This window comes from Sturnira hondurensis, unplaced genomic scaffold, assembly GCF_014824575.4.
Source record: "Sturnira hondurensis isolate 20B ecotype Veracruz unplaced genomic scaffold, ASM1482457v3 Scaffold0012533, whole genome shotgun sequence".
Classification (NCBI taxonomy): domain Eukaryota; kingdom Metazoa; phylum Chordata; class Mammalia; order Chiroptera; family Phyllostomidae; genus Sturnira; species Sturnira hondurensis.
Genome location: NW_028085164.1, coordinates 1,607,564 through 1,634,401, shown reverse-complemented (window position 1 = coordinate 1,634,401; position 26,838 = coordinate 1,607,564).

Here is a 26,838-nt window from a genome sequence, read left to right as displayed (position 1 = left end):
GTGTGCAACTCTCAACTCTCCCCAACCAGTGTCCACAGACTCCAAGGATGATCACAGCCCCTGTGTGTTTGCCTCTTTGTCCTTATTTCTGTCTGTGACTTCAAGCAACCAGGTCTCTCCCGGTGCTACTTAAACCTTGTTTGGCCAGGGAGCGAGAGAGGGAGCAGTTGACCAGGCTGTCTCCCAAGGACTCTGTGGCAGGCCTGCAGCTCCCAAGGAGTATGTGGTAAATCCAGCGGTGGCATCGGGCGCCAGGCCGGGGGCTACAGCCACCCTGGTCTCTGCGCTGGTCTCTGGGACCTTATTGTCCTGAAGCACTCTCCTTACCGTCTGGTTTTTCAGTGTCCACTATAATTTTTGGCCTCTTATTTTCATATATGCTGGGGTACTGTTGTCTGTTTGCTCTGTTCCTCTAATGATCAGATAGGTTTTTCTCCCATGTATAGGGGGGAGTGGATTCTGCTCCCTCCTACCCTGTCACCATCTTCAAAATTAACTTTTTAAATTTTTGTTTTAATAGCCCTACAGAATAAATTGTATTTTTCTTTCAAAAGTCATTCACAGTTTCAAACAGTTCTTAGTGAATAAAAGTGCATCATAACTACATTGAGAGATGGAATAAAATACAGTTTCCTAGGCCTTCCACAGGTAATTCTGATTTTGTAACTTGGGCTTGGTACTTGGGAATCTATATTGATAGTAGCCCTTCAATAAAGATTATTCATTACCTTCTATATTTACTGCATTTATTACTTAGTGGCTTTAAAAATATCTTAATACTTTTATAATATGCTAATGCTAGGATATGTATGTAATTCTATCTAATCAAGACTTCTTAGTTTACAGTCATAATTTCAACAGACCAATAGCTGCGTTTTATTTAACCCATGATAGGTTAGGAATACAAAATCATTTGATTGAACATCTATACAAATCACCACATCAAGTAAAAAAAATCAATTTAGTTGTTACCAGATCTTTTGAAAACTGATTATCTTTTCTTGGAAACAATTACTGAAAATTGACCATGAAGAAGTTATGAGGTTTGAAAACGTTAACTGTAGCATGCTCATGGTGATGATCATGCATGAGAAGCAAAACATAAACCCTTTGTTACATAAAAACATAGCTAAATCTTGTAAGATGTGACTTAAAAATATTAGAGAAGTTTGGCTCATGAGACTAGCTTATAAGATGTATTTCTCTAAATGTATCCACATGCCCTGCTTGCCTTTCAAGCAACTGCAGGTTAAGTCATTTGCATTAGCTCAAAAACTGAAAGGGAGGACTGATTAAATAATTTTGAACTTGCCAACAACTTGCAGAGACTAGGAAGCCATGGGAAATATATCAGTGGAAGTTTAAGCATCCCTGCCTGGGATATTTAAAATTAACAGCTAATGGATGTCTTTAATAACTTTTTTTTTATAATGGAATGAGCCTGAATGAAAATTAACAACCAAAACAATTGCATTTTTATGGCAGACCTTTGATGTTTTTAAAGAAATACTAATTTGATAAGACACCAGAACCCTTAGTTTCATATTTACACAGTAACATTACAATGTATATAAAGATTAATAAACCCATATACATATTGCTAGAGGTCTGCTTACTGCTTTTATGTAATTTGATAATCTAAACAGCAATATCTTATTCCTGTTTTAAATGTGCACATAAAAACAAGTCCTTTATTATGAAATTGCCACTGTGATGGACTTAATGTTTTGCTAAATCAACCATGAACTAATTTTCTGTCATCTATAGACTTATCAGAATCAACTAGTATAAATTGTCTTTGTTTCTGATCATCAAATAAATACTCCCTCCACCAATTTTTCATGTTATTGAATGGAAGATAAGGACAGAAGCATTTTTGCAGCTGACAGTCATGGGATACCGAAGGCTGAAGAGGATGAGAATGTTATCTATCTGATTTTTTTATTATCCTTAAATTCTTACATTGGTATTGGCACACTTGACTGTTCAGGGTCCTATTTGAGACTTAGCAGGTTTCTCTAGCAGAAACAATTAGTTCATCATTCAGCTCAGTTCAGGTTTCTGCATATTTCTACTGGTAATGTCCTTGAGTGAGTATGACCTCCTGTTACAGTCTATTATGGAGCAAGGCAACTGTTTGAGCTCTGAGGATAAAGATGGAATTGTTGTGCCTCTGGTTGAGAATAGCAGATAGGACTACTGTCTTGGTTCCCTCCTCAAATGAGGCTACAGGATGAGTTCTATAGTTGCTTAAATTCTCTTATCAGGTTTGCTAGATGGTTAGCACTGGGTACTATATTTAAAAATACATGGGGCTGTGAGTTAGATTCCCTGCCCTGGCAGGGAATCAGGACAGGAACCAGAGATTGTGTAGCTCATTGATAGGGTACCTGAATTAGGCCAGGATGCATTAAATTTCCTGAGCTGGTAAGGTCAATGTTTTTGCTTTGAAGATGTGGCAAACCATGGGCTGTGCTCTATTTAAGTGTCAGTGTGTGTAGGGCTGTTAAATGGGCTGCACAACTTTCTGTGTGTTCTTATTAGGTTCTCTGGTAAGATAGGCTGAAGATTCTATTTAGCAATGAGCTACAAATTAGATTCCTGATTTGGGTGTAGTTCTAAAGTTGGTGGAGCTTTTTGGTAATTATTTTAACTCAAGCCAGTCTGTACCCCAAGTTCCTAGGCCAACTAGAGCCACTGGCTTTTCTTGAAAACTATCAATTCTGTCTGCTTTTCTCCCAGCTTGAACATTAGTGGGCCACAAAGTTTCCAAGAATTTTCACCAGCCCTTCTGGTCAAATATGCCCAAAACACACAATCCACAGAAGTTGGGGAGAAGTCTCAGCTCCCTTGCATGGGCAGGAAATGTAACAAGCCATGGGCTATGCTCTGTTTAAGAGTCAGTATAAATTCATCCATCAACTTTGGCTATGGATGAACACTCTTGTTCCTAAGCAGCATGGGAACCCTGCATACCTTGTATGGCTTTGCTCTAAGGTTTAGTAGTTCTGCCTACCTTTCACCTTGAGCTCCTCTAGACTACAAAGTTTCAAGGAGTTATCACTAGCCCTTTGGTTTAGATGGGGATGGAAAAGACTTTGCATAATAGGCGGGGTTACAACTTATTTTCTTGCCTGGGTGTGGGAAAACTAGGCTGTAGGGTCAGGAAAACTCATTTGAGCATTTGAGTCAGACAGACCTGCACCCTGCTGAGTTCCTTGGTCAGAGTTTGCCCCAGCTTGGTTTAGCAGATGAACAAAGCCACAGGTTGGAATTATGTTAGCAGAATAAAGGGGTCAGTTAACCTGTGTATGTGAAAGCCCAATCATATACAAACAAGAGGTTTCAGTAAAGAAAGTAGAGGTTTATTAGTTGAGAAAATGGCATCAAACCTGGAGTCACAGGTAAGTGTGTGCTAGAAGATCTGGCCCCTTACTGGCTTCCAAGGGATGGGTTATCTGAGGGGAAAATTGTTAATTAGGGTAACTAAAGGAGTTGGCCCTAATGATTGGTTGGGGCCAAGATAGGGAGTAACTGATTATTGTATCAGGTCCTGATGCCAGCCATGGCCCTGGTCCATTTAGTTTTGTGAATATATGATCTATAGAGTTGTTCCACTGATGCGGACACCGGCCGACAGTGTCCATGTCATTATGGATGAAATGAGACATTCACACAGACTACTCAGTCTGGGTAAGGAAAAGAGACAGCACAGCTTTTCTCTCAAGGGGAGCAAAAGCCACGTCCCTTGCTGTGACTGGCCTTTATTGGGTTTCTCAGCACATTACATTAAGGTCCTCATTTACTATGCACAGGTTGCTTTAGGTGGTTACCTTTTGCAGCAAACAAAGGAGCCAGTGCTGCTAATCACATCACAGAAGAGGGATATTTGCAAATGAAAAGGGCAAAAGTGGTTGAACTGGTTACACTTCTCCTTGGAAGGTTTAGCATGGATTTTAGAAAGTTACTTTTGTTTGTTTTTTTAAAAATATTGTATTCATTTATTTTTAGAGAGAGGGGAAGGGAAGGAGAAAGAGTGGGAGAGAAACATCAATGTGTTGTTGCCTCTCATGTGTCCCCTACTGGGGAACTAACCTGAAATCGAGGCATGTGACCTGACTGGGAATCGGACTGGTGACCCTTTGCTTCACAGGCCTGTGCTCAATCCACTTAGTTAACCAGCCAGGGCAGGAAGTTACTTTGCAGTAAATGAAGGGGGGCCGGGCCCATGCCACACAGAAAGGTCTCCTACATTCCACTTTTATGCACCTGAGCCTGAAAAACAAGTGAAGACATTATCTTTAACTTGACTGAAACTCAGTTTTTGTGGTCAACAGACCTGTGACTTTGCTCTTAAGAAAGTTTGATACTGACCAGAGTCTGGTATTCTAACAGCTTAATGATTAAGAAAAGCAGTGAATTGATAGAAAAGAGAGAGTGTCATGTTAAAGAAATAGAGTTTCTGCATGTTTACAATCACTACTTGGGCTGAAGGCATCAACTGAGTCAACCAACTCTGTGTGCAAGTTTTTACAAGCCCTCCCTCACTTTTTTGTTCACAGGCAAATTCCTAGTGGTGACCACATGGATTCCCCTGAAATCCCCATGTGTCAAGATCAGGGTAGAGAGTCTCACAAAGAAACTCAAATGCTATGGGGAGGTGCCGATTGATTTCCCTATATTCTCTTTTCCCTTGGGGAAACCAAAGGCTCAAGGAGACCTCTCCATGAGTTGCTGCTGTGGCCTGGGGGTGGAGCAATGAGGTCAACGTGTAGTCATTTCTTTTACCTTCTAATGCAGTTTATTTTGGTTACTGAGTGTCCAGGAGTTGCTTTAGCCCACCACCTGTGTTCTAAAACTTGCAGGGCTTGTTCTTGAATAATTGTTAGTTGTTTTTCTTGTGAGGGACAGAAAAGTTAGGAACATCACATTTTGCCATATTGATGATTTCCTTATCCATTGATTTGTTTAACCTAGATTTTTTCTTATATGAAATTCCTTTTATCTGCTGCTTATATTTTCACTATTTGCCTATTCTCAGTTATATGCAGATTTTTGTTATACATTGTGAGTTTCATATATAATATCAATTATTTTATAACAATTATGTAGGAAACATGTATTTTTCTATGCTAAATTTGGCTCAAATTTCATTATTTCAATGACTTTTGATGACTGTTAGTTTTAATATAGTTAAAATAATCAATCACTTTTTAATGGACTAATATTGTGTGACTGCTTTGAAAAAAATTACTTATCTCAATGTCAAAAACACAGACTTGTTTAAAATTTGCTACTTGTTTAAATATTTGATTCAAGCCCTGGCTGGTGTAGCTCAGTGGATTGAGCGCGGGCCTGCGAACCAGAGGATCGAGGTTCGATTCCCAGTCAGGGCACATGCCTGGGTTGCAGGCTGGTTTCCTGCAGGCCAACTCCCAGCAGGGGATGCACAAAAGGCAACCATACATTGATGTTTCTCTCCCTCTCCTTCCCCTCTAAAGGTAAATAAATAAATAAAATCTAAATAAATAAATATTTGATTCATTCATAATTAATTTTGGTAGAAAAATATTTTTTCAATATATATGGTCATTCAATACCTTCTATTAATAGCATTTCTTTCTTCATTTATATACAAGTGTGAACCTGTTTCTGGATTATTTTTGTTATATTGGTTAGAGATTTATTTCTGTGCTGATACCACAATGCTTTAGCTTATAAGATATCGTGATTATCTTGGTACTTGTTGGATATGTTTTTTTGTGTGAATATATTTGCTTCATGTCACTCTGTACTTATATTTTTATATTGAGAATCAATGGATTAGATGTATTGGAAGGTGGTGGCTAGGTAGGTGGGAACAGAGCCCAGTTCTCTCTGTGCTCAGCTGGAACACCTAGCTGATCTGAAGAACAGCCAACTGAATCCTAGCTTATATGGAGTTTGGAGGTAAAAAATTGCAGACGAAATTGAAAAACAGACAGTGAGGAGATTGCACTGGGATAGTAAGGTCCCTGGTATCTGTGTGGAGACCAAGGCTGCTGTGGCCCCCAGCCTGGTTCCTGCTGCCACATTCAGGGAGGAGAGTTATATGAGTGGTTTCCTCCCCTACCAGAGCATGGAGGGAAGCTGGGCACCAGGAGGGACCTGGATGCTGAAAGTTACTGGGGGAAATAGAGATGAAGTGGGAGACACATAGAGGTAGTGCAAATCTGCTGGGACTCTGGAAGCTGGCACCAGAGAAATTGGGGTGCAGGGCAACACCAGGAGAAGGGAGAAGTTGGGGCGTGTTGAATGCTGACATTGGATAGTCTCCAGACTGGCTGGAAAGTTGGGCTGTGTGAAAAGCCTGGTGCTTATTAAGACAGTGAGCAGCTTCTTTGAAAGGAACTCTTGAGCAGCAGCTGTCTCACCTTGAGGGTGATTTCACCTCCACATGCCAGAGACAGTAGCTAAGCAGCACCATGCATGCCCTGCTTGTCTGGGGCTCCACACCAAAGACTGACTCTCTCTGAGCACCCGAGGACTGAGTGGCTGATTTGAGCCTGGCAGTTCACAGAGGACCTGTGCTAGCAGAGGCTGGGAAATTGCGACCCAGACCTGGTCCCAATCCTCTCAAAACTATAGGAAGGGAGAAAAGAGAAGCCCAACCTCATTCTTCCTATGGCATTCAGGAACACCAGCAGAACTCCCTGAACAGGTTTAAAATCAGCAGGGCTTATTTTTTTCCCCTTTTGGATTCTCTTTTTCTTTTTACTTTTTTTTCCTTTTCATCCCCCAACTGAGACAATAAGATGTGGAGTTATGAAGGGTCCAGAGACGATCCAGAGCTAGAAGGAAATAAACAAGATCAAAGCAGAATTAAATGACATAGAGACTAAAACCACAATTCTAAGAATCAATAAATCTAGGAGCTAGTTCTTTGAAAAGATAAACAAAATCAACAACCCTTCAAGCAGGCTCATCAAGAAAAAAAAGAGAGAGGACCCAAATAAACACAATCAGAAATGAAAGAGGAGACATTACAACCGATACCACAGAAATACAAAGGATTGTAAGAAATTACTACGAGGAACTGTAGACTGTGGGGGCAACTTTGCCAGCAAGTCCCCCTGTCTACCATGGATGAAAGTGAAACTTCCAAGACATGATCTGCTTGGGGAGGAGAGGTGGTCAATCTCACAGAGGAGAAGGACCAAGAACCTCTTCTTCAATGGCTTTTATTGGGTTGTAATACACAGGAATACAGGTAAAGCTCATCAATAAATGTCAGGTGGAAAGGATCAAACAATAGATAACATTTCAAAGAAATCTGAGGGCGTAGTCTGAGACAGAGTCTGTCAGGTAAGGGGGTTGCGAAAACTTTGGGAGACATACTCATTTCATGCTCAAACCCTTATCATACAAATGAAAGCACTCTTAGCAAAGCAGACTTCACTGGACTTTGTGAATTCTTTCTTATCCACGATCACTCCAGATCCCACTCTAGCCAGCAAAGAGCTGCACCACCTTCCCAGTCATAGGTTTTTAGGCTTAAGTGGATTAATGCCAGGAAGCCCTTCTCCCAGGTGGAAATAAGGACTCAGGCTATGTCAGAATAGCCAGGGAGCAAGGGTTCATTACTCCCTCTTTGTTGCAGCCCCCTGAGTCCTTTCTTGAAGGCCTCCTAAGTGATCGTGTCTGGCTTAGGTTGCCCCCTCTCTGAGGGGACTTACCCATCTCTAACCAAGCAAGCGTTGGGGGCAGGGGATAAAGTAGAAGCAGCGCTCCTGACAGGGAAATAAGCTTTGTCTCCTTAGTGGCTAGGAGTGCAGAGGTCGCTCACTCAGCCTTATCCATGAAAGGAACTTACAACTCCTGAAACCAGGCATAACAGTTCCCAATAATAGACCAAGACATTTGAAAACCTAGGTGAAATTGATAAATTTCTAGAAAAATATAATATTGCAAAACTTGATGAAGAAGAATCAGAAAGCCTGAAGAGACCATTAACAGCAGACAAAATTGAAGTAGTAATCAAAAAACTCCTGGCACACAAAAGCCCTGACCAGACAGTTTCACAGGAGAATTCTACAAAACATTCAAGGAAAAGCTAATCCCTATTCTTCACACACTATTCCAAAAAATTCAAGAAGTTGGGAGACTCTCAAACTCTTTCTATGAAGCCAGCATCACCCTAATTCCAAAACCAGATAAAACACCACAAATAAAGAAAACTTCAGGCCAATATTGCTGATAAACACTGAGAATAAAATCCGCAACAACATTTTTGGGAAACCACATACAGCAATACATTAAAAAGATCGTACACCATGACCAAGTGGGATTCATCCCAGGGATGCAAGAATGGCACAATATTTGCAAATCAATAAACATAATACATCACATAAACAAAAGTAAAGGCAAAAATCACATGGTCATATCAATAGATGCTGAAAAGGATATGATAATGATTAGCATCCATTTATGATAAAAGAACTCAGCAAAGTGGGAATAGAGGAAACATTCCTCAACATAATAAAGCCCATATACAAGAGACCTACAGCCAACATCATACTCAATTGGCAAAAACTAAAATGTTTTCTAGTAAGATCAGGAACAATACAACAATGCATGCTTTCACCACTCCTATTGAAGATACTGTTGGAAGTCCTAGCCGCAGAAATCAGATAAGAAAAAAAATGAAAGGTATCCAAATTGGAAAAGAGGAAACAAAACTGTCATTGTTTACAGATGACATGATAGTGTACATTGAAAATACTGTAAACTCCACCAGAAAACTGCTCAATGTAATAAATAAATTTGGCAAAACAACAGGATACAAAGTCAATAACCAGGAATCAAAGGCATCTTTGTATACCAACAATAGAAATAGAGGACAAATCCCATTTAGTATAGCAAAAAGAAAAATAAAATACCTAAGAATAAACCTAACAAAGGAGGTAAAAGATCTGTATTCAGAAAACTACACAACACTGAAGAAAGAAATTAAGGAAGACACAGACAAATAGAAACAAATACCATGTTCATGGATGAGAAGAATTAACATAATCAAAATGTCCATACTACCCAAAGCAATTTACAGATTCAATGCAATACCTATTAAAGTACCAATGGTACATTTCACAGACATAGAACAAACACTTCAAAAATTTATATGGAACCATAAATGACCTCAAATAGCTGCAGAAATTTTGAGAAAGAAGAACTAAGTAGGAGGGGTCACAATACCTGATACCAAACTGTATTACAAGACCACTGTAATCAAAACAGCCTGGAACTGGCATAAGAACAAACACACAGACCAATGAAACAGAATAGAGAGCCCAGAAATAAACCCAAGTCTATATGGTCAATTAATATTTGGAAAAGGTGGCAGAAGCATAAAATGGAGTAAAAATAGCCTTTTCAACGAATGGTGTTGGGAGATCTGCAAAGCCACATGCAAAAAAAAATGAAACTTGATCACCAATTTATACCATACACAAAAATAAATACAAGGTGGATAAAATACTTAAATATAAGTTGTGACACCATTAAGGTCCTAGAGGAGAACATAGGCTGGAAAATCTCAGGTATTATATGCCTAATATTTTCACTGATATGTCCCCTAGAGCAAGATACATAAAAGAATAAATACATGGATTCATCAAAATTAAAAGCATCTGCACTGCTAAAGAAAATAGCACTAAAGTGAAAAGAGCAAGAACTGTATGGGAAAACATATTTGCCAATGATACCTCAGACAAGGATTTAATCTCCAAAATGTATAAAGAACTTACACGACTCCACTCTCCACAAGCAACCCAATTAAAAATTGGGCAAAGGACTTGAGCAGACGTTTCTCCTAGGATTGCATACAGAAGGTTCAGAGACATATGAAAAAAAAAAAAAGATCAGTATTGCTAGCTATCAGAGAGATGAAAATTAAAACAACAATTAAAGTGTCACTTCACACTGGTGAGAATGGCCATTATTAACAAAGCAACAAACAACAAGTGTTGGAGAGGTTGTGGAGAAAAGGGAATCCTAGTGTGCTGTTGGTGGTATCGCAGACTGGTGCAGCCACTGTGGACAATAATATAAAATTTCTTCAAAAAAGTAAAAATGAAATTGCCTTTTGACCAAGCAATTCCACTGCTAGGATTATATTCTAGGAACCCTGAAACATGAATCCAAAAAAACCTATGCACCCCAATGTTTGTAGCAGCACAATTTACAGTAGCCAAATGCTGGAAGCAACCTAAGTGCCCATTAGTAAATGAATGCATAAAAAACTGTGTTGCATTTACACAATGGAATTCTATGTAGGAGAAAGAAAGAAAGATATCTTATCCTTTGCAACAGCATGGATGGAATTGGAGAGCATGATGCTAAATGAAATAAGCCAGGATGTAAAAGACAAATACCATATGATCTCACCTTTAACAGTTACCTAATGAACAAAATGAACAAGCAAGCAAAATATAGCCAAAGACACCGAATTGGAGAAGAGGCTGACTGTGACCAGAAGGGAGAGGGAAGGGTATTATAGGAGAAAAGGGTGAAGGGTTTGCATGAACAATTATAAAGAACACAGGGACAATAACAAGATGGGGCCAGAAACAGGGGAGGCAGGTGAGGAGGGCTGGGAGGTTAGGAATTGGTGGGTGGAGGGGGGAAGGCAGAAAACTGTACTTGAACAACAATAAAAATGTTTAAAAATAGAATGAACTAATTAAATTTAATCAAAATCTTTTGAAAAATCAGTATTTTTTCTTTGTGGCCTTTACAAATATCCATTTATTCTTGACTGTCAGTTTAGTTTCGATACATATGCATATACAAGTATTGAAGTAATGAAGGTAAATCTAAGCTCAAAGATCGACTTTCCTTTGTAATATGATGTCCTATCACAATATGACTTTTAAAAAACTAAATTTAAATTAATTCTTTATCAGCTTCTGAAAGTAAGGAAATAATGTATTTTATTTAAATATTCATGCAAGGACAAGATTATTGATTTTTTAGAGAGCGGGCAGGAAGGAAAAGAATGAGGCAGAGAAAATCAGCATGAGAGAGAAGCATCAAATATTTACCTCTCCATTGTTTCCCTACTGGGAGAAAACCTAGGCATGCGCCTGACCAGGAACTGAACCCACAAGCTTTTGGTTTATGGGTGATGCTCCAATGAATTGAGCCACTCTGTTCAGGGCAGTAATGAAATAATTTTAATGTGCATTATTGAGTAATTAAGTATCTATTTCTGTCCCAGGAGACTGGGACCTGTTATGGAGATTAAGTATACGGTTTTTTCTTTCTTTTTTTAGTTGTTGGTAAATTTTTAAATTTAATTAAATTAAATTTTATTTTTAATCTACAGGTTCTTTTATTTTTAATCTGAAAGTACTGAAAATTGCCCAGAGAAAATTAATAATAGCCTTTAATTCAGTGTTTTCTATGCAATGATAGCAATTTACTGCTTAGCAATAAATAAATTTCTATTTGAGCCTTATCTCACAGGGAAGATTAATACGAGATTTTATGTGGAGATTTTTAACTATACACAAATGAGGTAGACAACAAACTCTTCATTCTCAAATAAGCTTATCTGCTGATTACAAAATTTTATTTTTTATTTAACTCTAAGAAATAAGTGTTTATCATTTCAATGTCTGAGAATCTTTTACCTATCTAGCACTCTTATTAGGGTTAATAACTTTTCATAGTTAAGAGACCTGTTGCTAATCTGTAAGATATTAAAATCCATTTCAGGATACAAACAACACACAGAAACCCATGTTTATTACAGAGAATAGTATACCTGAGTGGTAAAATGTGTGATATAATCTTAAAATAGCATATAATTTAAAGACTATAGAAAGAAAATGTGGTCTGATTAAGTCTAGGAAATTCTTCAAGAATATGGTAGAGACTCTAGCTTTTAATAACACATAGTGATTTTTTAGGGCATGGATTTTTTTATCAGAGTTTTAAAAATATGTTCCTAATGCAATTCCTAAATTAATATTTGGAAATAAATTAGTGAGCAGGACTATATTACAGAATATTTTATATATATTTACATAGTATTTATTAAGTGCTTACTGCACTCAAGGCATAAAAACTCTATATTGTGAGATCTATTATACTATATAATTAAGAAAACTAGGGTTCTAAAAAGTTTAATGATTTAATAGGTAGTGGATCCAAAATTTACACCCAATTTTATAATGTCATATGAATATTGTTAAATTATATTTGTTGTCCTAAGTACTATACTTGAGTCAAGTTTTCTGTTTAGTGTGTGTATGTGCATAAGCGTATGTGCATGTGTATGTATTTTGTGACCTGGCACTGTTTCATAGTAAGCAAATAAATGTATGAATTAATTGAAATTGAGAACAATTTTTGAAACATTACTAAACTATAATACAATTCCTGAAGAATTATTAGAGCATAATATATTGCATCTATTCTAATAAAAATAATTTTAAAAAACCTAGTGTGATTAATGAAAGGACAGATAAAGTGCTTCTCAGATAACGACAAGTTAAAGGAGTTCATCATCACCAAGTACTTATTATATGAAATGTTAAAGTGACTTATCTAAGAAAAAGAAAATAAAAAATATGACAGTAAAATAATAGTAAACTCACAGCTACTAACAATCAAACCTAAATCAAAAGCAAAAGCAAACTAAGCAAACAGAACCACAGAAATGAAGATCACATGGAGGGTTAACAACAGGGGAGTGGGAGAAAGAGAGAGAGGGAGAAGTTACAGAGAATAAGTAGCATAGATGGTAGGTAGAAAATAGACAGGTTGAGGGCCAGAATAGTATGGGAAATGTAGAAGCTAAAGAACTTATGACACATGGACATGAGCTAAAGTGGGGGCAATGTGGGTGGGAGAGGTTGTGTGGGATAAGAGGGAGTAAAGGGGAGGAAGTGAGACAACTGTAATAGCATAATCAATAAAATATATTTTTAAAAAACTTGTGTGACTAAAGCTGTTAACAAAAATTATGCAAGAAATAAGAACAGTAGACTTATTAAACATATTGCTGTGAGTGGTCTGTGATCACTAATTTACAATTTTTATATCAATAATCATGACTAAATCCTTTCATATCATTAATAGATATTGTAAAAAATATTGTATTACATGTTAGGTATCAGCTAATGAATTATCAGTTCAGTCTTAATCACTCTAGGATTAAAATCAACTTATGTATTGAAATATTCCAATTTTTTCTTAATTTAATGTGAGCAATACAATTTTTTTCTTGTGAAAGACTGTGAAATCACAAACAGATATCTCCTCTTTAGAGGCATTAGTGAATAAAAGAAGAAAATGTATCTCTTCTTTCTTATGATTAAATATGATGTTCAGCAGTGTGATTTCTGCCTAAAAAGCTTCCCTAGCTTAATTCCATAATGATTTACTATTGAAATTTTTTTAGGTGTACAATGTTTTTTTTTATTTAATTATTCTTCAAGTACAGTTTTCTGTCTTATATTCCCAGCCCTGTGCACCCCCCATGCTCCCCACCTCCCTTTCATTTCCACCCCTCACCTTAGTTATTCTCCATATGTCCTTTATACTTGTTCATATGAATCCTTCCCCTTTTTCCCCTGTGATTCTCTCCACTGTCCTCTCTGGTCCCTGTCAGCCTATTCTGTATTTTAGTGTCTTTGGTCATATTTGCTTGCTCATTTGTTTTGTTGTTTAGTTTCCTGTTAATGGTGAGATCATATGGTATTTGTCTTTCATTGCTTGGCTTATTTCACTCAGCATAATGCTTTCCAGTTCCATCCATGCTGTTGTAAAGGGTAGAAGCTCCTTCTTTCTTTCTGCTGCATAGAATTCCATTGTGTAAATGTGCCATAGTTTTTTGATCCATTCGTTTACTGATGGGCATCTAGGTTGCTTCCAACTCTTGGCTATTGTAAATTGTGCTGCTATGAACATCGGGGTGCTAGGTTCTTTTGGATTGGTGTTTTAGGGTTCTTAGGATATACTCCTAACAGTGGAATTGCTTACTATTGAAATTATCATCTCGAACACAAGTATGCCTCAGATAGTTGTGGGTTGGTTCTAGGCCACTGCAATAAAGCAAGTATCAAAATAAAGTGACTAATAAGCTTTTACTGGTAGAAGATCATGCTGTGAAACACAATAAAATTAAGTATGCCTATAATAACTAAATAAGCATAATAATCATATTTGTAATAGTACACTATTATTTAATAAGATGTTACTATGTACCAGATGCTACAATAAGCAACAGTGTTTGTCGCATGACCTAATCAGAAAGACAAATATTTGGGAGAAACATTTTTAAGTGCTTTCAGCTTTTAGCAAAACATTTATACATTTATTGAAGCAATTATGTACCCTTTTCAGCTATTTGATAAAGGTATCATATTTTGCTGTGTATAACAAACACTTTTTTGCTCAATTTTTTTTAGGAAAAATAAGGGTGTGCCTTATATATAGGTAGTTTTAATTCCATATCTATATAAATGTTTTTAATTATTTTATTTATGCTTATGCATTAAAAGTGGGACTCTAGAAAGCATTAATATCCATATTCAAAATAATACCCTGGAATAGAATAATCAGGTTTGTTTCCAAATATAAATATTTATAAATATAAATAAAACATCAAATAAAAAAATTAAAACAAAAGATTTTTTCTTGACTGGGCCAAAATGTGGATGTACATTGTATATGGCAAAATATGTTAATATTACTAGTAATGTGGTTTTCAGCGTCATTTATTTTTATAGGCTAATGCCACAATATAGTAATATGGTAGAACAATGCTAAAGGACACTCTTAATTTCAAAATACCATGTATTTAAGGGCAGAAAATTCCTGGGAAAAGAAAGGATTGTTCCCAGAAGTATTTGGGGCAGTGTTTATAAATCCTTCACTTAGAATTAGATTTTGTTCATAACAAAAAGAACACAGAATAACAGTTGCTTAAACAAGATAAGAATGTATGTCTTTCTGATGGTAAAAATCAGTAGACAACCCATAGTTAGTAAGGTGGCTCTACTAAAAAGAACTCAGGCTAATGGGATTCTTAGAGTTTTCTGTGCCAATTCCTAAAAATATGTTCTTATAGTCTGCAATTATGCTCGACATTTCAACTGGAAAGAGAGGAGAGAAGAAAGAATAAAAGAAAACTTTGTATCTCTATTTAGTCTGCATTTATTCTATTGCTATACCTTGCTGACATGCCATTCAATTTGCCCTAGAAACCAATACTGAATGGTAATGGAAAAAAGAAATAAAATTAAAAAGAGACTGGTAGAAGAAACATAAGGGAAGAAGAGATGATGTTGAGAAATTTACTATTATAATGGTCATATTAATTTTTACCTTTATTTTTAAAAATATGTATGTATTTATATTTTAAAGAGAATGAAAGGAAGAAAGAAAGGGGAAACATTGATGGGAGAGAGAAATATAGATCAGATTTCTCCTGTTTGCTCTCTAACCAGGGACAGAACCTACAACCTATTCATGTGCTCTTATAGGGAATCAAACTGGCGACCCTGCACTTTGTGGAATGATGTCCAATCAATTGAGCCACATCAGTCAAAGCTACCTTTATTTTTATCATAGATAGATGCTTTCCTGAGAATATATGATCTTTTCATAGAGCAAATCATGTCTAAAGAAATCATGATTATTAGTTAAAAATTGAGAAAAATGCATGTATTTTTATAATTCAAACTATTTATTCTACCCTAAAAGTAATGATTCATATAAATGAACACTTAATACATATAAAATATTTTATTTATTTCATTAAAGTACAAAACACACTTTTACCAGTAATGTCTAGTCCCAATAATTTGTCAAAAAGCAAATCATGAGTTTGAGGTTTAGTAATGAATTAATAGTCTGTATTAAACTAGAGATCACTTTTATTATTATCATCATTGAAATGATCTTAAACTATAACTAAATAAGCATAATTGTATTTGCAAAAGATGCATTATCATTTAGTGAGCTGTTATTTGGTATCAGTTGCTACAATAAACAATGCAATTTTGTAGTATGTTGTAACAGGTAGAAAGTATAAAGTTTTGACAAACTTAAAAATATGTACTTCATGAAGAAAATAGAAGGGAAAATACAGAAATTTTAGAAAATTCAACCACTGAAAAATTAGGAAAGTAAAATTTATATTTATATTTATATTGCATGTCTTTTGAGGCTTCTCTCCAGTGTATATGGTGTAGGTCAGTTGAAAGGCAAATAGAAACTAAAGGTCTTATTTGCTTAAGATGTCAGTAAGAACATTTAAACATTGGTAAGAAAATGTCAGAAAGGGGAAATATAAAACATAGTGTTGGGGGATTTTATTTTTTCGAAATCCTTTCTCTATAATTTTGTGATTCTTCAGTGATCTGTGTATATAGGAGGAGGGAATTGCAAATAGGCTAGAAAATAAAACCAACTGGGATTTCCAGCCAAGATGGAGGTGTAGGTAGACATACTGTGCCTCCTCACACAACAAAGAGAAAGACAACAACAAAATTAAAAACAAAAGAAAAACAACTAGAACTGAAAGAAAATTAAATTGTATGGAAGTCCAACAACCAAGGAGTTAAAGAAGAAACATTCATCCACACTGGTAGGAGGGGTGGAGCCAGACAGCTAGGTGAAGAGGACTCAAGGTAAGGCAGTGGCTGGTGGACCTGGCAAAGCAGTGGATTGTGAACCAGGGATCCCACATTCATGTGCAGATAAACCAGGAGGAACAAGTGGGGAGCAAGACAGAACATGCAACCCAGGGTTCCAGCACAGGGAAATAAAGGCTCAAACCTTTGACTGAAAAAATCTGCAGGGGTTGAGACTGCGGGAGAAACTCCCAGCCTCACAAGAGAGTTTATTGGAGAGACCCACAGGGTCCGAGAACCTACACAAGACCACCCACCCAGGAATTAGCATCAGAAGGGCCCAATTTGCTTATGGGTAGTAGGGGAAGTGACTAAAAACTAAGAGTGGAGCAAGCAGCATTGTTCCCTCTCTGATCCTTCCTCCACACACAGTGTCACAACACAACCATATGGGTTTCCCTGCCCTAGTGAACACCTGAGGCCCTACCTCTCACTATGTAACAGGCATATCAAGGAAAATAAATGGCCCAAATGAAAGAACAGATCAAAGTTCCAGAAAAAATACAACTAGGCAGTGAAGAGATAGCCAACCTATCAGATGCACAGTTCAAAACACTGGTAATCAGGATGCTCACAGAATTGGCTGAATATGGTCGTAAATTGGATCAAAATATCAAGGCTATGTTAAGTGACATAAAGGAAAATATACAGGGAATCAACAGTAATGGGAAGAAAACTGGGATTCAAAACAATGGTGTGTACCAGAAGAAAGAAAGAAACATTCAACCAGAAAAGAACAAAGAAACAAGAATGAAAAAAAAATGAGGATGGCCTTAGGAGCCTCTGGGACATCTTTAAACATTCCAACATCTAAATCATAGGGGTGTCAGAAGGAGAAGATGAAGAAGAAGAAATTGAAAACTTATTTGAACAAATAATGAAGGAGAATTTCCCCAATCTGGCAAAGGAAATAGACTTACAGGGAGTCCAGGAAGATCAGAGAGTCCCAAAATAGTTGGACTCAAGGAGGAACACACCAAGGCACATCATAAATACATTAACTAAGACTAAAATGAAGGAAAGAATCCTAGAAGCAGCAAGAGATATGGAGACAGTTACCTATAAAGGAGTGCCCGTAAGACTATCAGCTGATTTTTTCAAAGAAACCTTGCAGGCAAGAAGGAGCTGGAAAGAAGTATTTGAAGTCATGAGAGGCAAGGACCTACATCCAAGATTACCCTACCCAGCAAAGATGTTATTGGAATGGAAGGGCAAAAAAAGTGCTTCCCAGAAAAGGTCAAGTTAAAGATGTTCATCATTACCCAGCCATTATTCTATGAAATGTTAAAGGGACTTATCTAAAAAAAAAGATTAAAAATATGAACAATAAACGACAACAAACTCAGTTTTTAGCAACCAGGCCTAAAACAAAAACAAAAACAAACTAAGCAAACACCCAGAACAGGAACAGAATCACAGGAATGGAGATCATGTGGAGATCACATGGAGGGTTATCAGTTGGGGAATGGGTTGGGAGAGAGGGGAAAAGGGTACAGAGAATAAGTACCATAAATGGTAGATAGAAGATAGTCAGGGGGAGGTTAAGAACAGAGTGGGAAATGTAGAATCCAAAGAACTTATACATATGACCCATGGACATGAACAAAGATGGGGGGGGGAGTATGGGTGGGAGGGGTTATGCAGGTTGGAGGGGAAAGAGGTGGGGAATTGGACAACTGTAATAGCATAATCAATAAAATACATTAAAAAAATACAACTGGAAGTTGAAAAGAACAGAGCATAGATTTCAGATGAGTCCCACACATGGGAGTGTTGAGTTTGAGTTCCCTACTGTATATGGGTTAATAATTATATTGGATTTTTATTATACCTTTTATAACTGAAGAAATAGAAAAGTTTAAGCTGATAAGTGAATAAGCTAACAGAATAGTAGAACAAAAAATGTGACTCTTCAAAAGATATACCCTATAGAGTCACTATAATCTCTACAATCACTTTGCAAAGTATAATCCTAAATGTTCAGTATTATAACATAAAGATATAGATATAGCTATATAAGTGTATAGATATAAAATACAAGTTTCCCTGGGTGGTGTGGTTCAATGGATTGAGTACCGACCTGTGAACCAAAGGGTAGCTGGTTCGATTCCCAGGCAGGGCAGATGCCTGGGTTGTGGGCCAAATCCCCAGTAGGAGGCCTGTAAGGGGCAACCACACATCGATGTTGCTCTCACTCTCTTTCTCTCCCTCTTCCCCTCTCTCTAAATAAATAGATAAATAAATAAAATCTTAAAAACAAATAAATCAATCAAATAGAAGCAAAAAAACAAAAAAATTAAAACCAGAAAAAATTAACCTTGATCAACAAATATATACCCCCCCAAAAAAGCAAAACCTGATACAAGATGACATGCAATAGCTGACAAAAATTTTAATAATATATGAACTTGTTTAAAGATTTAAATAAAAATATGAAAACAAAATATCAAGAAGAAAATTTTACTTGATGAGCAGTTAAAGAAAGTTTTCAAGAAAGTTTTCAAGGAAGTTAAAGGGCAAATCAGTGAACTTGAAGGTAGAATAATGTATTACACAATATTAGCAACAAAGAGAAAAATAATTTAAGAAGTGAAGAGTGTTTCAGTTACCCAAAGTGGAATTTAAGTTCCAAAAGGAAAGGCGTGAAAGGTAGACCAAAAAATACTTAAAAAATAATATATTGGTCGAATGTTTTCCAAATTTATTGAAAGACTTCAACTTTAGAAATATAAGAACTTCTAAAAAGTATATGGTGTCACTAATTGTCATCTGTGTTTGCCTCCCTGTGCCAGATGCAGTCCAAGTTCTCTTTGACCTTTGTGGAAAGAGGAAAGAAAAATTAGGAGTATTTTCTACAAATTTTCATTTGGCTTCTTCATAGAGTTATTGTGGCCTTCTAAACTATGAAGGCTGAATTGTTTTTCCATCTCTGATCCATTGAAACCAGCTGAGCAGAGAGATTAGATACAGGCACAATAAGGGCTCTACCAAGCCTTGGTGCTAAGACAGAGCTACTGTGTGCACCAAGCAGGAAAGAGGTGCCCCTTTTACACACATTGGCCCCTTACTGGATATGTATAGCTAATGCACTGGAAAACATACATTATTGAAAAGAATCTGGACAGACCAAGATGTGTGGTGAAAGGGCAGGGAAATATTTCCACCATCTTCCTTAAAGATTGAACCATGCCTCAGAGGGGTGACCCAGGGTTCACACCCTCCCAAACACATCAGAGGCGCCCTCTGGAGGCAGGTGGAAAGGTATTGTCAGTCATCTCAAGTCATTAAATGAACTATTCCTGTGTTCTTGGCTGATGGAAAGACAGCAGGGCAGCACAGTGGAGACCAGCCAAATATGAAGGAGACAGCCACTGACCATGGATTGCTTATAGTCTCAAACAGGCTGCCTAAGGCCCAAAGAGAACATCATGTGATATTACCACGGGGAGATCCAGAGAGAAAAAATAGAGGCAAGCACTGGATTCTACTAAGATGAATCCCACCATGCTCTTATACATTATTTGTATTATTTTCTCTCCTGTATATCTTTTTTATACTCATTTTTCTTCATGTTTGTGCCTATTATTTCACTAGTTTTTTATTTTAGTTTATTTCAAATCTCATATTTTCCCTCTCTTCTCCTAGTCCATTTTACCTTCTTTCTTACTTTTCTTAACTTTGTTGTAAATTTTATTTTTTCTCTTGCTATGACTTGTTTCTATTCTGCACTCTTACTATTTTTCTCCCTTCCAGCCTTTCAAAACATTTTCCCTGACATTAGTCATCTTGCACTATTTTCCAAATTCTTAAAAATAACTTTATTCTCTTTTCACCTTTATCAATTTTTGCTTATTGGTTGGTGATATGGTGGTGGTTGTAGCATTTCTTCAATTTTATTCCTAGATCTACACTATTTTCTGCATTTCAAATTTCAAATTTTATCATTCTGCCCACCTACTGTATTTTGCTTTCCATCAGCCTTTTTTTTTCTTTTTAAATTTACTTTTTCCTGGTCTTAGCCTGGCTTCATTGCTAACTTTTTGTATTTCTTCTGCCTTTATCCTCTAAAAATCATTTATCTTTCTTCTAGACATCTCATAAGGTTTCTATTTTCTTTCTTTTTTCTTTCTTTTTTCCTTCTTACTCCCATTCCACCAGTATTAATTATTGCTCATTTGTTGCTGGTATTGCTGTGATAGATCTTTTTCTCCAACTTGGTTCCTATTTTTATTCACTATTGTTTTTATTTTTTAACCTCAGCCCTGGCTGGTGTAGCTCAGTGGATTGAGCACAGGCCTGCGAACCAGAGGATCGCGGTTCGATTCCCAGTCAGGGCACATGCCTGGGTTGCAGGCCAGTTCCCGGCAGGGGACACACGATACATTGTGTGTCCTCAGCAGAGGCAACCATACATTGATATTTCTCTCCCTCTCTCCTTCCCTTCCCCTCTAAAGGTAAATAAATAAAATATTTAAAAAAAAACCTCATACTATGCACGTATCTTTTCTTACTTCATTTTGCCTTTTTTGACCCCTTTTAAAATTATGATGTAAATTCTACTTTTCTTTCTTCACCTTTTTCTATTTTCTACTCATTATTTCTTCTCCCTCTACCCTCAAAATCATTTTCACATAATCATCTCATATACACCTTTCTTTTCTTATAGTAGTCTTCATCTGAAATATTAACATTTACTAATATTTTTATTTGTTATTGATGGTGTGGTTCTGGGTGGGGTATTATGGCAAGAGTGGGTTTTGTTTCCTAGAGTGTTGTTTTGCTTTGTTCTGGAGGCACCAGTACAATAGCATGCAAGACATGATGGGCAGCCTGATTCTTAGACAGCCATCCAAGGGAAGAACCCATCAAAGAATGACCCAACAACAACCAATATCCAATTAAAACAAGAAAGCCCATACAAATGGCCTAAAGGGCATCCCCAAGAGCATCCAACTCAGGAGATCAAGGAAACTACACCATCCAGCCCCACAGGACTCCTACCACAGAAGGCTGTGTAAACGTACCATAGTTTTTTGATCTATTCATTTACTGCAAAAACAGGGAGTCAAAGTAGATAAATCTAATATGCAGAAACAAATAAAAAGAGTCACCTAAAATAAGGAGATGAAGAAACAACCTCTCAGTCTAAAGGAAAGGAAGAATCCCCTGAAAGAGTGCTCAATGAAATAGAAGTAAGTAAACTATCAGATATAGAATTCAAAATAATAATTATAAGTAAGCTCAATGGGTTCAGTGAGAATTACCAAAAAACACAGGGAATCTACAAGTAAGTGACTGGGAACAACATCAGCATTAAAAAGGGCATAGGAACTAACAAAAGGAGCCAAGAGAAAAATGCAATATCTGAAATGAAGAAGACACTAAGGGTAATAAAAGCAGGTTAGGTGAAGCAGAGGATCAAATAAGTGAGCTAGAGGACAAGGTAGGGAAAAAAATCCTCACAGACAGAGCAAGGGAATGAAAAGTACTCAAAAAGAATGGAGAGAGTTTAAGGAAGCTCGGGACCTTCTGGTGTCACATATCATAAGGATACCAGAAGGAGAAGGAGAGGTGCAAAGGATAAAGAAATCTGTTAGGGAAAAAATGACAGAAAAGATCTATAACTTGAGGAGGGAAAAAGTCATGCAAGTCCAGGAACCACAGAAGATCCCAATTGAGATGAACCCGAAGAGACCGACTTCAAGACACATTATAATTAAAATGGTAAAATGTAAAGGCAACGAGAGAATCATAAAGACAGCGAGGGAGGAACAGCTAGTAACATAAAAGGGAACTCCAATAAGACAATCAGTTAATATCTCAATAGAAGCACTGCAAGCCAGAAAAAAAATGGCAAGAAGTATTCCAAGTAATGAAAAGCAAAGGCATCCAACGAAGACTACTCTACACAACATGGCTCTCATTTAAAATGGAAGGGGATATAAGGAGTTTCTCAGCAAAAAAAAAAAAATAAAATAAAAAAATAAAAAAAATAAAAACAGTAAAGAATACATCTGCTGGTTAAAGAAACCAGCATTGCAAGAGAGGCTAAAGGAACTGCTTTAAAAATATGAAGAAAAAAAAGAGAGAGAGAGAGAGAGGAACACCAGTACAAAGAAGAAAATGGCAATGGAAAAGTACTTATCAATAATAATTTTAAATATAAAAGGATTAAATACTATAATCAATAGACATAGGGTAGTTGAATTGATGAAAAACCATTACCAGCATATATGCCATTTCCCAGGGATCCAACTCAGATCAAAAGGTCTACTAAGACTGAAAGTAAAGAGATGGAAAAACATATCCAAGTAAACAGACATGAAAAAAAAAAGGCTGGGGTAGCAACACATATTAGACAAAATAGATTTTAAAACAAAAGAAATAAAAAGAGATGAAGAAGGTCACCACGTAATACTGAAGGAATTAGTCCATCAAAAAGATAAAATGCTTGTAAACATATATGCAACAAATATAGGAGCAATAAAATATATAAGGGAAATTGTGGAAGACTTCAACAAAAATATCAACAACCTACTCATCATAGAGGACTTGAACACCCCATTGACAACAATGGACAGATCCTCCAAGTAGAGAATCAACAAGGATATTTTGGCACTAAACAACACTCTATATCAAATGGCCATAATTGATGGCCATTCAATACAAAATCTTTCACCCAAAAGAAGCAAAATATACATTATTTTCAAATGGACATGGAACATTTTCAAAGATAGACCACATGATAGGACACAAAACAAGCCTCAAAAAGTTCAAGAATATTGAAATCATGTCACGCATTTCAGATCACTATGGCTGAAAAGCAGAAACCACCCTCAAACAAAACTCAAAAACATCCAATTACATGAAGACTAAATAATATGCTAATAAATAATAAATGGATTACCAGTGAAATGAAGGAAGAAATCAAAAAGTATCTGGAGACAAATGAAAATGAACATACAACAGCCCAAAATATGGAGGACACACCAAAGACAGTCCTGTGGGGGAAGTTCATAGCAATGCAGGCCTACCTACAGAAGATGAAAAAAATTCAAATAAACACCTTAAAGTACATCTACCAGAACTAGAGGAACAACAACAAACAAAGTTCAAACCAAGTAGAAGGAAGAAAATAATCAAGGTCAGAACAGAATTAAATAACATAGAAATTAAAAGAACATTTCAAAGGATCAATAATTCCAGGAGCTGGTTCTTTAAAAAAGTAAACAAAATTGATAAGCTTTTATCCAGACTCATCAAGAATAAAAGAGAGAGGACTCAAATAAACTAGAAATGAAAGAGGAGAAATTACAACTGATGCCACAGAAATACAAAATATTGTAAGAAATTACTACTAAAAATTATATGCCAAAAAATTGGACAACCTGTGTGAAGTGGACAAATTTGTAGAAACCTAAAATCTCCCAAAACCAAATCAAGAAAAAGCAGGAATTCTGAATAGACAGATAACAGCTAGTGAAATAGAAGCAGTGATAAAAAAAAAAAAACACAAAACTTCTATCCATGCTGTTGCTAACAGGTGTTTTTTGATTACTGTTTCAACTTCACTAGTTGTTATGGAACTGGAGAGCATTATGCTAAGTGAAATGAGCCAGGGGGTGAAAGACAAACACCATACGATCTCACTTATATGTGGAACCTAAACAATAAAACAGCAAGGAAGCAAAATATAACCAGAGGCATTGAAATAAAGAACAAACTAATAGTAGCCAAAGGGGAGGGGGGAGAGAGGATAACATAAAAAAAGAGAAGGGTCATCAAAGAACATGTATAAAGGACCAATAGATAAAGCCAAATGGGGGTAGGAGTGAGGGTGGGTGGGGAGGGGGAATATGGTGGTGGGAAAATGGACATAGCTATACTTGAACATAAATAAAAATAATTTTTAAAATTAAAGCAAAATAAAACAAAGCTTACAGCACACAAAAAACCTGGACCAGATGACTTCACAGTCAAGTTTTACCAAACATTTAAAGAACTAACTTCTATCGTTCTCAAGTTATTCCAGAAAATTCAAGAAGAGAGAATACTCTCAAACTCTTTTAATGAGATCAGTATTATCCTAAAATTCAAAACAGGTAATGACACGATAACAAAAGAAAACTACAGGTCAATATTACTGATGAACATAGACATTATAACTCTCACCAAATTATGGAAAACCACATCCGGCAATATATTACAAAGACCATACACCACGATCAAGCAGGATTCATCCGAGGGATGCAAGGATGCTACAACATTCACAAATTGATAATCACAACACATCACATAAACAAAAGGAAAGACAAAAATCACATCATATCAATAGATGCTGGAAAAGCATTTGATAAAGTAGCACCTATTTAATGCAAAAAAATACTCAGCAAGGTGAGAATAGAGGTAACATACCTCAACACAATGAAGGCCAAACATGAAAAACCTACAACCAACATCAGATTCAATAGGCAAAAACTAAAAGTTTTCCCACTAAGATTAGGAACAACACAAAGGTATCCACTTTCACCACTTTTATTTAACATTGTATTGGAAGTACTTGCAATAGGGATCAGAGAAGACATAGAAAAATGGCATCTGAATTGGAAAGGAGGAAGTAAAACTGTCATCATTTGCAGATGAGATGATAGTATACATAAAAAATTCTATAGTATCCACCAAAAAACTACTTGACCAAATAAGTGAATTTGGAAAAAAAAGCAGGATACAAAGCCAATATTCAGAAATCAAAGGCATTTTTATATACTAACAATTAAACATCAGAAACAGAAACCAAGAAAAAGTCCCATTCATTATAGCAACAAAACATATACAGTACCTAAAAATAATCTCGACCAAGGAGGTAAATGACCTGTACTTGGAAAACTACACAACACTGAAGAAAGAAATTAAGAAAGATGCAAATAAATGGAAGCATATACTGTGTTCATGGATTGGAAGAATTAACAACATGCTACACCAAAGCTATCTAATCTAAATGTGCATACTACCAAAGCTACCTATAGATTCATTTCAATCCCTATTAAAATACCAATGGCATATTTCACAGATCTAGAAGAAATATTTCAAAAATTTATATGGAACCAAAAATGATCCCAAATGGCCTCAGCAATCATGAGAAAAAATAAACTAGGAAGGATCACAATCTGATGTCAAACTGTATTACAAGGCCACTGTAATCAAAACAGTCTGGTACTGGCATAATAACAGACAAATAAATCAATGGAAGTTAACAGAGAGCCCAGAAATACACCCATGTCTGTATGGTGAATTGATATTTGACAAAGTGTGCAGGAGCACAAAATGGAGTAAAAATATCGCCTTCCACAAATGGTATTGGGAGAACTGTACAGGTACATGCAAAAAAATGAAAATAAACCACCAACTTATAACATACACCAGAATAAATTCAAAGTGCATAAAGGATTTAAATATAAGTACCATAAAAATGTCATAAAAGCCCTAGAAAAAAACATAGGCAGTGAAATTTCAGATATCCCATGCAGCAATATTTTTGTATATATATTAATGGGGCAAGGGAAATAAAGGAAAACACAAACAAATGAGACTACATAAAATTCAAATACTTCTGCATAGCTAAAGAAACCATCATTAAAATGAAAAGGGAACCAAGCATATGGGAAAACCTATTTGTCAATGATACTTGGACAAGGGTTTGAACTCCAAAATATATGAAAAACTCATATGACTCAACAACAGGAAAGCAAACAATCCAATTAAAAATAGAAAACTACACAACACTGAAGAAAGAAATCAAGGAAGACACAAATAAATGGAAACATATACCGTGTTCAAGGATTGGAAGAATTAACATCATCAAAATGTCCATACTACCCAAAGCAATTTACAGATTCAATGCAATACCTATTAAAGAACCAATGGCATATTTCCACAGACATAGAACAAACACTTCAAAAATTTATATGGAACCAGAAAAGACCCCGAATAGCTGCTGCAATTTTGAGAAAGAAGAACAAAGTAGGAGGGATCACAATACCTGATATCAAACTGTATTACAAGGCCACTGTAATCAAAACAGCCTGGTACTGGCACAAAAACAGGCACATAGACCAATGGAATAGAACAGAGAGCCCAGAAATAAACCCAACTCTCT